General features: G+C 67.0%; 1 protein-coding gene across 7 annotated transcripts in view; it reads right to left on the reverse strand.

Annotated features, from left to right (window-relative positions):
• ARVCF (ARVCF delta catenin family member) overlaps positions 1-9,025 on the reverse strand; it is a 30,690-nt gene extending 21,665 nt beyond the window's left edge. For 2 of the 7 annotated variants that reach the window (XM_061385707.1, XM_061385701.1), the window contains exon 1: positions 8,844-9,020. The gene's annotated coding sequence lies outside the window, so the exon portion shown is untranslated. Of the gene's footprint in view, positions 1-8,843 lie in introns of all 7 variants that reach the window. The other 5 variants (XM_061385706.1, XM_061385708.1, XM_061385704.1 and 2 more) reach the window with 5 other exon arrangements.
• Between the last annotated feature and the right edge of the window lie 1,348 nt (positions 9,026-10,373).

The following is a 10,373-nucleotide window of genomic DNA, read 5'->3' on the forward strand; positions in this document are numbered from 1 at the left end:
GTGCAGCTGGGCCAGCCGGGTTGCCTGGGGCAGGCTTGCCGCAGCCAGGACCTCAGGACAGACTGGGGCAGGAGGGGGCCTTGCCGGGGAGGGGAGATGGGACCCCGGGGGCGGTGTGGGCCCAGTGTGGAGCCCCCCAGCGTGTTGCTTGGTCCCCGCTGCCCCCCATCCCCATGGGCCCCAGCCACCCTGGCCACTGCTGAGCAGGCACTTGGCAGTGCCCCGTGTGCCGGGCACCCTGCCCGGCAGCCCTCCCTGGGTGACCTCAGTCTGACCCCTGCAGCTTTGCTAACCCAGCGCCCAGAGCAGGGGCCACAGCCTCGGGGGCAGCACAGGGCCGCGCTGGTCCGGTCGGGTCGGTTCTCTGTGGGCAGACCCACACGGGGCAGGGGCGCGGGCTGCCAAGGGGCGGCCCTCCCGGTCAGGGGTGGGGGCTCCTCACCCGCCTGGCCGGCTGCCCCGCCTGCATTCCTGGGAGCTGCTGACTCTTCTGGGCTCCCCGGACGGGTTCGCACGGACCTCTGTCAGCAGTCCCGGGCCCTCCCCCCACCAAGCCCAGCCCAGGGCCTCGCGGTCCTGTGGCTCAGCTTTGAGGAGGTTCCCTGGGAAGCTCGAGAGTAGGAAACAGGTCGCCTATCCCCTTATTGGGGAATAATGGGGGCCCTGAAGACACAGAGCCCACAGCCTGGGGGCGACGGTGTTAGGAAGACCCTCCAGTGGCTGTGGGCAGAGGCAGGGCGGCTGGGTCACCGGGGCCTGAATGAGCGGGCGACCGAGCAAAGCTCGCCCTGGGAAGGGGGCCCCGGGCCCCTCCAGCCTTGCCCCCAGCCCGCAGCACCCAAGGGCCCCGCTGGTCTGCCCTCGTCCAGGGTCCCGTGTGGCCTCCAGCTGGCACCGGCCCCTCCCGGGGGCCCGAGACCCCCACCTCCTCCCAGAAGCTGAGCTATGCCAGTTCCTCTGCTCCAGACTGCCCTTCCCCCCGACCAGACCGGTGCCTGAAGCCCGGGAGTGCCCATGGCAACAGGTCCAGACACTAGCAGTCTCCAGCCAACAGCACAGTCGCATATTTTATATGCAAACGCCCCAGCAGGGGCAAGGGGCTTCACCCCACCCCACCCCGTGCAGACTGCCCCCACACCCTCCCCTGTGCCTCCTCAGTGCCCCTGCCTGGCTCCCTGACGCCCCCATCCTGTGAGACCAAAGGAGGCGTGAGCTCCGGCCTCACCAGGAGGACGCAGATCACTGCGGCAGGCTGACTGGCAGTTTGGGGGCTTCCTCGGACCCGCCCGCAGGCACACGCCTCCAGCCACCCACACGGTCATGCGCACACACGCCCATCCACGCTATGCAGCTGTGAGCCCACCAAGCTGCCCCAAGCGGCCTCGCCTGCCCTGGGGAATGGGTGGTGAGTGGTCTCTGACATCCGTGTGCTGGGGGAGGCAAGAGTTTGGCTCCTGGAGGGTCGGGCAGACCCGTGAGGCCTGGCCTGCAGTGCCCAGCCTTGGTCCACACTGGAGGTCCCCACATGGGAGGGGGTGTGTGGCTGGGCCAGGACCCTGGACAGAAGCCCTAGGGCGGCAGACACCCCAGCGCCCGGGCCGCCCCTGCCGCTCCAGTGCCCCAGAGAGCGGCAGTTAACTGGCACAAGCCTAAGGGAGCTGTTGATACGTGTCCTTGAGAGGTGAAAGACGACCTTGATCTGATGAACTGGGAACAAACTTTAAGAAGGACTGATCATGGACCCCACAGGGATTTGAAGAAAAATGCAGTGGAGGCTTGGCGGCCAGGACACTGTCGAGGCCATGGACACAGGCCAGAGGCAGGCCTGCCGAACCGTGGGGACAGCCCAGAGCCGGCGGGACGGGGGAGGGAGCGTGAGGCCAGGGCGCCGGGCTATGCCCGCTGGCACGGGGTCCCCGAGAGACCCCAGATCCAGCCGGGAGCCTGCCCACACAGCGGCCTCCAGCAGGGCTGCGGGGTCACGGCGGGCCTGAGCTGTTCACCCAGGAGGAAGCCGGGAAGGCTGTGCTCACGCCAAGCTGGGCTTGCACGGCTCGCTCTCCCCGGGCTCTGTGCCCCGGGAGCTGGGCCACCCCAGGGAGCACCGAGGTGTCCATGGTGCCACCAGGCGGTCTGTGATGTCGGCTCAGCCCCCAGCGGCCCACCCACCCTATCCACAGACAGACGCTCCTCTATGGCCCCGGCTGACAGCTCTGCAAGCCTGGCGCCTCCCTTTCTCCTTTCTCATGACATCCCGACATTCCGAGGGTAAACCCAGCTCTGGACATTCTAAGAAAACATCGGGCAGACTTCCCACTGTCAGGGCCGACTGGCCACCCAGGCCCCTGTACCTGCACACTCAACCCCATCCATGGCTGCGGGGCGCCAGGCTCTCCCTGCAGGGCACGAGCAAGCCGAGCAAGCGGAGGCCCCAGAGGACGGGCTGCCAGCCCGCTCCCAGTCTCGTTATCTTGCAAAATGCAGAGAGCAGCAAAGTACATTCAGACGAATGAATGGCCTAATTAGGATTTCACAGAGAGTGAAAATATTTTGAAAAGAGAAAGTTTAACTAAAGGCATATTTGAAATACCAAAGTCATCAATTGCAAATGTCAACCCGGCAACGTGTGCCGGGAGGGTAGGGGGCGTGGGGGCCTCACCCCACCTGACAACAGGCGGCCCTCCCCAGATCGGAGCACAAGACCGAAGTCAGGGCGGGGCTGATGACTCGGGGCGCCCCGCGGAGGGTCCCGCCTGGCCGGGCCGGGGCACAGGCTCAGGGCCTGGGGAAGGAAGCTGACAGGCTGGCCCAGGCCGAGAGCAGAGCAGAGCACCCAGGGAACAGGCAGCTGGTGCTGCGTGCATGGAGGTCACGAGCGTGCCAAGCCCACACCTAGAGGAGGAGGCCCACACACTCCCTGCAGGCCACCAGAAGCGGGAGAGCCTCGGGGGACCCCCAGGCCCGCCCAGCTGCGGGCAGCCTCACGCTCAGAGGCGGGATGCCACAAAGGGGGCCCGCATCACTCTGCGGGCCTCTGAGAGGCTTCCCCACAGCAGGGACCTGTTCTTGGTCACCAAGGGGGCTCAGATGGGCTGGAGACTCAGGGGGACCAGAGAAGGACCCACGTGCACAGGGCCAGCACGGCAGGGGCCCCCCGACAGCGTGGACCGGCCCGCACCTGCGGGGCCAGCTCGAGGCCGCCCAGGACTGTCCCACACAGAGGCTGGTTGGCCTGAGTGTCCAACGAGGACCCAGGGGGTCCTGTTTCCAGTTTCCACTGACAGGACACGTCGGTCAGGGAACAGTTCAGATACAACTGTGTCAACCAAGCTCAGCCCTCACCGCCCATCTGCGTCAACACAGACTCCAGGTGGGTGAAGTCTTGGGCGTGGACGCCGACCTGGAAACTCCAACAGGGTGGACGAACGTGTGCTCGCTCGGCCATGCTCAGAGGACATGCGTGGGACATGGAACCGTCGGAAGAAGACTTCCATAGCTTCCACACAGAACATGCAAAGTTTGAAACTTTCTCAAACAGAAAGTCACCAACCACAGGCAAACATTGAAGGCTGCAAAACGCCCGCAGTGGCCAATGCGCACGACCCTGGCCCCAAGAGGCCCCACAGCCTGGACGCGGCCGAGCCTCCTCATCCCGACCGAGCAGGCCCCTTGTGGCCCTGCAGCCTGGCCACTGAGATGCTGGGCTGGTGTTCTCAGAGCTCGCCACCCTCAGCGAGTCCATCGGCACAGCAAACGGACTGCCCGGCCTCGCCCCTCCGCCTCCGTCCCTGCCCCCTCCCTGGACGCCGCGCCCTGTGCCCTTGAGCTGTCACCGCAGAGGAGCCCACGAGACAGGGCCGGCGCACGCCAGGCACAGCTCCTCCCCCTCTGACCGTGGCCAAGTGTGGCTGTGTGTGCTGGAGGCCCCCGGGCCCCGTTGGGCCCTCACGTGGGCCCGTGGCCCGTCACTGCTGGCGGCTCCAGACTCTCTGGTTTGTCAGGAACGGCCCCGAGCAGGATCAGAGCCGGCAGCCTGTGGAACACATGGGCACTGACCCGCTGGGCACCCACGTCAGGGCAGCACAGACCTGCCCGGCTGACGTCCTGGTGGGCATCCCGCAAGCCAGTGTCCATGGTCCATGCCCAGCCCGTTGGTGGATTCGAGCAGGGCTGGCAGGAGGCCTCACATCCAGCCCTGTCCAGCCCGGGGCACTGTGCCTACCTGGGCTGAGGCTGACCAGAGGCGCCCACACACACTCAGGCCACAGTCCGTCCTTCTGTTGACCACGAGCCGCCCTGCCCTCCACCTGTGTGAGGACGGAACATCCCTGGGGAGGTCAGCACGTCCAGACACCCATTGGCGGGCTCTTCGTCCAGAGGGCACCTGCTGAGGCCAATCTGTGGGGCTGAGTCCCTCCTGGACAGGGTCAGACCCCGGCTGGTCATCCCTGGTCATCCCAGCCCAGGGGCATCCTACGGCGCGCCGGCAGGGGCCCGCCCCACAGGACCCTGAGCACGTTCTCGTTCCTCCGCACTGGGTCTGTCGCGTCCGCGCTTAGCACTGGCCGCCTGGGTGTTTCTTACGACTATCCTTCAAAACCTGGAGCGTTCAGAGTTGTAAGCGGATAACCTCTCCGGCTTCCCGAGGCTGGGCGCGCTCTGCTGTGATATGCTCCCACACCAAGGCCAGTGCAGGGGTCCATGCCCCACCTCCCCCAGGTCCCCTGAGGCTGGCCCCATCCGTGTGCCTCGTAGGCAGGCAGCGAGCCTCCCAGGCCCAGACCAAGGACCTTGCAGCTGCCTGTCTCAGCCAGGGTGCTGGGGATGCCTCCCCTCCCTGTGTCCAGGCCTGGGGACGCCTCCCCTCTCTCTGCTTGCAGCCAGGCCTGGCGATACTGCTGAAAAATGAAAAACAGGGTGGTGTGACCGGCGGCAGGCCCCTCCGGGGATCACAGTGACGGGAGCTCCCCCCTGGCTCCGCAGTGTCACCCAAGTGGTCTCAAGCCTCCATCCAACCTTTCCTTGCGGACATGGCTCATTCAGGGGCCTGAGGGTGCGGCCTTCTGGCTCCTGGCAGCCCCTTCAACAAGGGGAAGGGCGTCCAGTTGGGGCAGGATTGTGACAGGAGAGCAGGAGGCCAGGGCCAGAGGCAAGAAAGAAGGCGGGGCGCGGGGGGGAGGGCCCAAGCCAGGCGTGTGCGTGCACGTGTGTACATGTGTGTGCGTGAGTGCCTGGGAGGGAGGCATGGTTGGGAGTCTGCCCGCTCGTGGCAGGACCTGCGGCCCCCACCGAGGTCAGGAATCAGCGTTTGCTCCGAATGTGATATGTCTGGGGCGCATCTGCTTCTGGCTTAAGCGTTGACAAAGACCTCGTCCCACGAGAACAACGTGCCTTTATTATCAGTCCTGATAACCACCCAACCACGGGAAGAACAGGGCTCCCACCTCGGGGGCTCCAGTGGGCCAAGAAGCCACCAAAGCAGAGGCAACCCGGGGTCCAGGCTGGTGTAGGGGTGGGGGGCATCTTCAGGGCGAAAAGGACTGAGAACCGGGAGGGTCTGGATGGTGCGTGGTGGGCGTGGACCTGGGCGGGGTCTGCGTGCCCAGGGCACCTCACCTCGGCAGCACTGTACCCTAGGGTGCTGGGGGCAGAGCCTTTTAAGAGCCCTGGGGCTGTGGATGGACAGACAGACGGGCAGGCCTGAGACGTGAAGGCAGCAGCAGCGGTGGGGCTTGTGCTGCGAGGCTGAGGGTGCCTGTCGCAGGGAGCCCTCCTCAGCAACCCTCAGAGCTGGTCAGCGGGCTCGGGGGTCCCTGCCGGACAAGGACCCTGCACCAATAGCCCGGGGTCCGAGAGGGCTGCTCCTGCCCCGGAAAGGCCTGTGGTGCCCCTGGCTGGGCAGGAACCCCCTGCAGAGGCCGGCCAAGAGCCAGGATAGCAAGCACAGACCAGAGACACCTGGCAGTGTGAGGGAGCCCCCACGGCACAATCCCAGTCTGGAGGGGTGTAGAGCCGGGGCTGGGGCCAGGGATGGGGGATGGACGGATGGGGCTCAGGCTGGGGGGATGGGGCCCAGGTTGGGGGCCGGGGGGATGGGGCCCAGGTTGGGTGCTGGGGGGGATGGGGGGATGGGGGGATGGGGGATGGGGCTTGGGCTGGGGGGGATGGGCCAGCAGCTCTGGGCCATGAAGGGTGGTGAGGAGCCCAAGCTTGCCCTGTCTGGAATCCTGCTCCACCATGGAAATCCTGGCCAGCCCCTGCTGGCCACTGGTCACTCTGTGCATCTTGAAAGGACCCCCTTTGGCTGTGCCCTCTATGCCGCCCAGGACACTGAGGCAGAGAGGCATGGCCTGGTGTTGAGTGGCTGCCACTGAGGCCTGGCCTGGACCCAGGGGCCATGCATGACAGGATGGCCACTGGGAGCCCGGCCCCAGCCTGCTCCCCCTGCTGTGTCCAGTACCCAGGGGCCTTGCCCTCTCCAGCTTCCCACTCTGGGCAGCGGACCCGGACAGAGCAAAGCTCCAGTGAGTGCTTCTGGGCGCCTGGGGAAGAGGTCCTCCCTTCCCCCCCCCCCCCCCCCGCCACTCCCCCCACCCCCCCCCGCCACTCCCCCCACCCCCCCCGCCACTCCCCCCACCCCCCCCGCCACTCCCCCCACCCTCGCACTGGGGGGCTGGGTGGAGCCGCTCTTGCTGGCTGTGGCGGCCCCGGGCGCCCTCTGGTGGCCGCACTCAGCTTGTGCCTGCTCTGCTGGAGGGCGCCGGCGCTCAGGGTGCGCCAGGGCCTCGGTGAGGGCTGTGCCTCACACCCACCGCCTCCCACCACCCGGGGCGGGGGGGGGGGGGGCAAGGGGGAGGGGCCCCGCGAGTGATGAGGATGCCCCCCAGCTCCGGGCAGGTCGGCTGTGCAGCCCTCCCGGGAGAAGCCCCAGGAAGGGGCTCCTGACCCTGACTCCCCCTGCTTATTCTTGGACCCCGAGTCCCGCTGGTTACTCTCTGACCCTGAGTTGCCTCAGTTCCTCTCTGACCCTGAGTCCCCCCAGTAACTCTCCGACCCCTAGTTCCCACTTACGCTCTGACTCTGGGGTTCCTGCGGAGTGGTGACACCTCATTTGAGTTTTGATGGATGAGGCAGCAAAGGAGCAGGTACCCAACTGAGCCACTGCTGGGGAAAGCCCCGGGAACCCTGGCCACCTCCCTGGCACCCCACAGCACTTACCCCCAGGACCCCCGCCCCGGCTGTCCCCTCCCTCCCTCCCGCTGGTTCAGGTGGGCTGGTGTCTCCATTCGCCCCTTGGCTCCTCTTGGAGGTGGAGGATCTCACTGGTGGCCCAGGGGTGGAGGAGAGGGAACCCACCTGAATCCTGTGCAGCACAGATGGGGCTGGTGGTGCAGCCCCCAGGGAAACTAGGAGATGCAGAGGGACCCCTGGGTCCGAGAAGCGACCTGAGGGGCCACCCTGGGGGGAGGCATGTGGCCCAGGCTGGGTGGGGGGGGTGCAGCTCTAGCCTGGCAGGACTGAGGGCGGGCCCCGCTCCCCCAGGAGGCATGTGGTTAGCAGGCATCATGCCCATGTGGAGAGCGGGGTAGGGGCTAGCCGGGCTGTGCTTGTGGGACCTCCTCCCCAGGCCAGGGCCAGACCAGAGTCCTGAGTGCAGTGCGTGCTCTATGCCCGGCCCTGGGCTGGGTGCCGGTGGACCTCAGACTTGGGGGTGTGGGCGATGGGGAGAGACAGGGCGCTGTGGAAGGGACGGGCGAGGCTGCGGGAAAACACAAGTGCCAGATTCACGGCTCCACACGCTGTGGCCGAACCCCAGACCCAGACCACCTGCTCGGGAACTGCTGCGCGTCCAGATACACTGAGACAGGGCAGGTGGGACCTGCTTGGGCCAGGAGGACCTGCGGGAGCCTGGACCCCAAGGCTCCCAGTGTGGGGCTGGGCATGCCCTCATCGGAAGGACGCCCCTGGGCTCACAGACCCTCACCTGGCGCATGCCCTGCATGGCGACTCGGGTGACCTGTGAAAGGGGTGCGGGGGAGAGGGGGTTACACACGGAATGAGACCCTCGGAGCAGCTTTTCTCCTTGTTCCTAAAACCTTTGGGTTAAAGGGAAAGGGGCACGGGAGTCTCCAACTCCTGTTTTCACTGTGACACGTTATGCAGAGGTTAGAAATGGTGACATGTTGTAATAACCCAATATTTAATTATTTAAGATCAAAAGAGGCAGGCTGGGGATCTCCGGCTGCGTGCTCAGGATAACAGCCAATCTGGTCCGAGTCCCATTCCGGGTCGGGGGGAACGCGCCTCACACCAGCGGTTGGGGACCCACCAGCGGGGCGCAGGGGAGGCGAGGATGGGGAGCCAGGTTGGGGCTCCGGGCAGGGACCCCGGGCAGCGTTCCCTCCCTTGTCCTCTGGGCGGCGGGCGCGGCGCCGGCGCCCGGGCATTCCCCGTCCCCGCCGTGCGGGTGCTTCCCTGCAGCTAGCAGCCCCGGGAAAGTTCCCCAGCCCCTGATCGGTTCGGCCGATGGAAAGTTTCCGTGGCTGCGTGGCGCCGGCCCAAGGCGCCCGGTCGAGTAGGGGGGACACGGCTCAGGCTGCACCGCGACCGGAGGGGTGCGCGGAGCGAGGCGCACGGCCGGCCGGGCAGGACCCCAGGCCGCGCACAAAGGGACCCGCCCCCGCCGGTCCGGGATCTCGCGCACCGCCGCGCGGTGCGGGTGGGGCGGGGCTGGCCTGGACTCCCGGCACTGACCCCTGCCCAGACCTCGATTCCAGCCCTTGCCCGGCCCGCAGCCCGGATGCCGGCCCCGACCCCGACCCGGGTTCCCGGCCGGAGCCTACCTGGAGCGCGGTTGTGGGCGGCGCCGCAGCACGGCCCCCGCCCCAGACGGGCGTCCGCCGGTCCCTCGGCGCGCGGCGTCCCCGGGAGGGCGCGGATGACCGTCCGGGGGCCTCCGATCGCGCCGGTGCGGGGCGCACCCTCAGCGCCCCGCGCAACCCTGGCCAGCCCTCCGCCCCTTGCGCGGCCCGTGCGCAAAGCCGGCCTGCCGGCGCCGAGACCCTCGCCCCTCCCCGCCGCCGCCACTGTTCTCATTGGTCGGGAGGCCCGGCAACCGGCGCCGATTGGACGAGCGCGAAGGGACGCCGGCTTGCCATTGGGCGCTGGGGGTGTCCGTCTCTGCCGATCACGGCCCCTCGTGGAGCGGCGGAGGCCGGGGCACCTGCCGGGACCTATGCGGCTGTGGCCCGGGCTGCTGGCCGTCCTCTCCCGGCCGCCTTCGAGGACGTGCCCAGGCCATGCGGCCCGCGTGGGGAGCCGGGCAGGCCTGGCGCCCCATCCCAGGACTTGGGCCCGTCGGCTCTATCATCACCCCCAGTTCCTGGGTATCCTCCTCCAGCGCCTGCTGTTGGCTGCACGCCGTGCCCGCCCATCGGCACCAGTTGTGTTCCCCACAGTTCACGAGGGAGCGTTCTGCTGCTCTCCCGTTTTACAGACGGGAAGCCCACCGAGGCCCGAGGCGTAGAGAGGTTCTCGCCAGCTGTAGGTCACTGGGAGGAGGCGGTGGGGCCCCAACCCAGTCCATCTGGGCGGTCTCCCACCCTCATCGCTCCAGCGTTCCCACTGTGGAGATCCGAATGGGTGGGACCCCTCGGGGAACGGTGGCTTTTCTCCTCCTTCAGGGGTGAATTTACAACACCGTGGGCTCCGCCCACCCAGCAGGGCCCGCGGGAGTGGCTTCCTTCCCTGACCCAGGCTGCAGATGGGGGCTGGAAGGAGTCAGAGTTCAGGGAAGGGGGCCTCCGCCCCTGGCCCATCGCCACAGGGCCCAGGAGCCCCGTCTCCCCCTCTCACCCACCCTCTACCTGGCTTCTGGCCAGTTTTGTAGGGCCATCCCTCGGGCATGTGTGAAATGCTGCAGGGAGGGCCAGGTTTCAGCTGGATGTTAGAAGTTCCCACCAGCTGCAGATGCTTGAAGTCAAAAGGGTGACCACACGAGGTCATGATCTCCCATCTAAGGATGTATGTGTTCAGAGGTAGGGTGACAGGGAACCCGTGGTGGCCCTGAGACCCCCACCCTGACCCATCTCATTGGCTGACAGCGGAGTGGGATTTCCACCTCCCCAACCCAAGCATGGCTGCATCCCCTTTGCAGATAATGGGAAGGTGCTGGTCAGGAGGGCTTGGCCACTAGGGGTCCCGCACCTCTGGGCCCAGTGGTTTGGGGCAGATCACTCTGCGGCTGCTGCCTGTTGTCCTCCTGGGCATTGCCACTCACCTCCAAACCCCAGATTCTGCTTATCCAACACTACCACCTCTCAGCTGGACTGCAGAATCCAGCTGCCTGGAGGGGAATCACTGGCACCACCCAG

The sequence above is a fragment of the Bos javanicus genome, chromosome 17 (assembly GCF_032452875.1).
Source record: "Bos javanicus breed banteng chromosome 17, ARS-OSU_banteng_1.0, whole genome shotgun sequence".
Classification (NCBI taxonomy): Eukaryota; Metazoa; Chordata; class Mammalia; order Artiodactyla; family Bovidae; genus Bos; species Bos javanicus.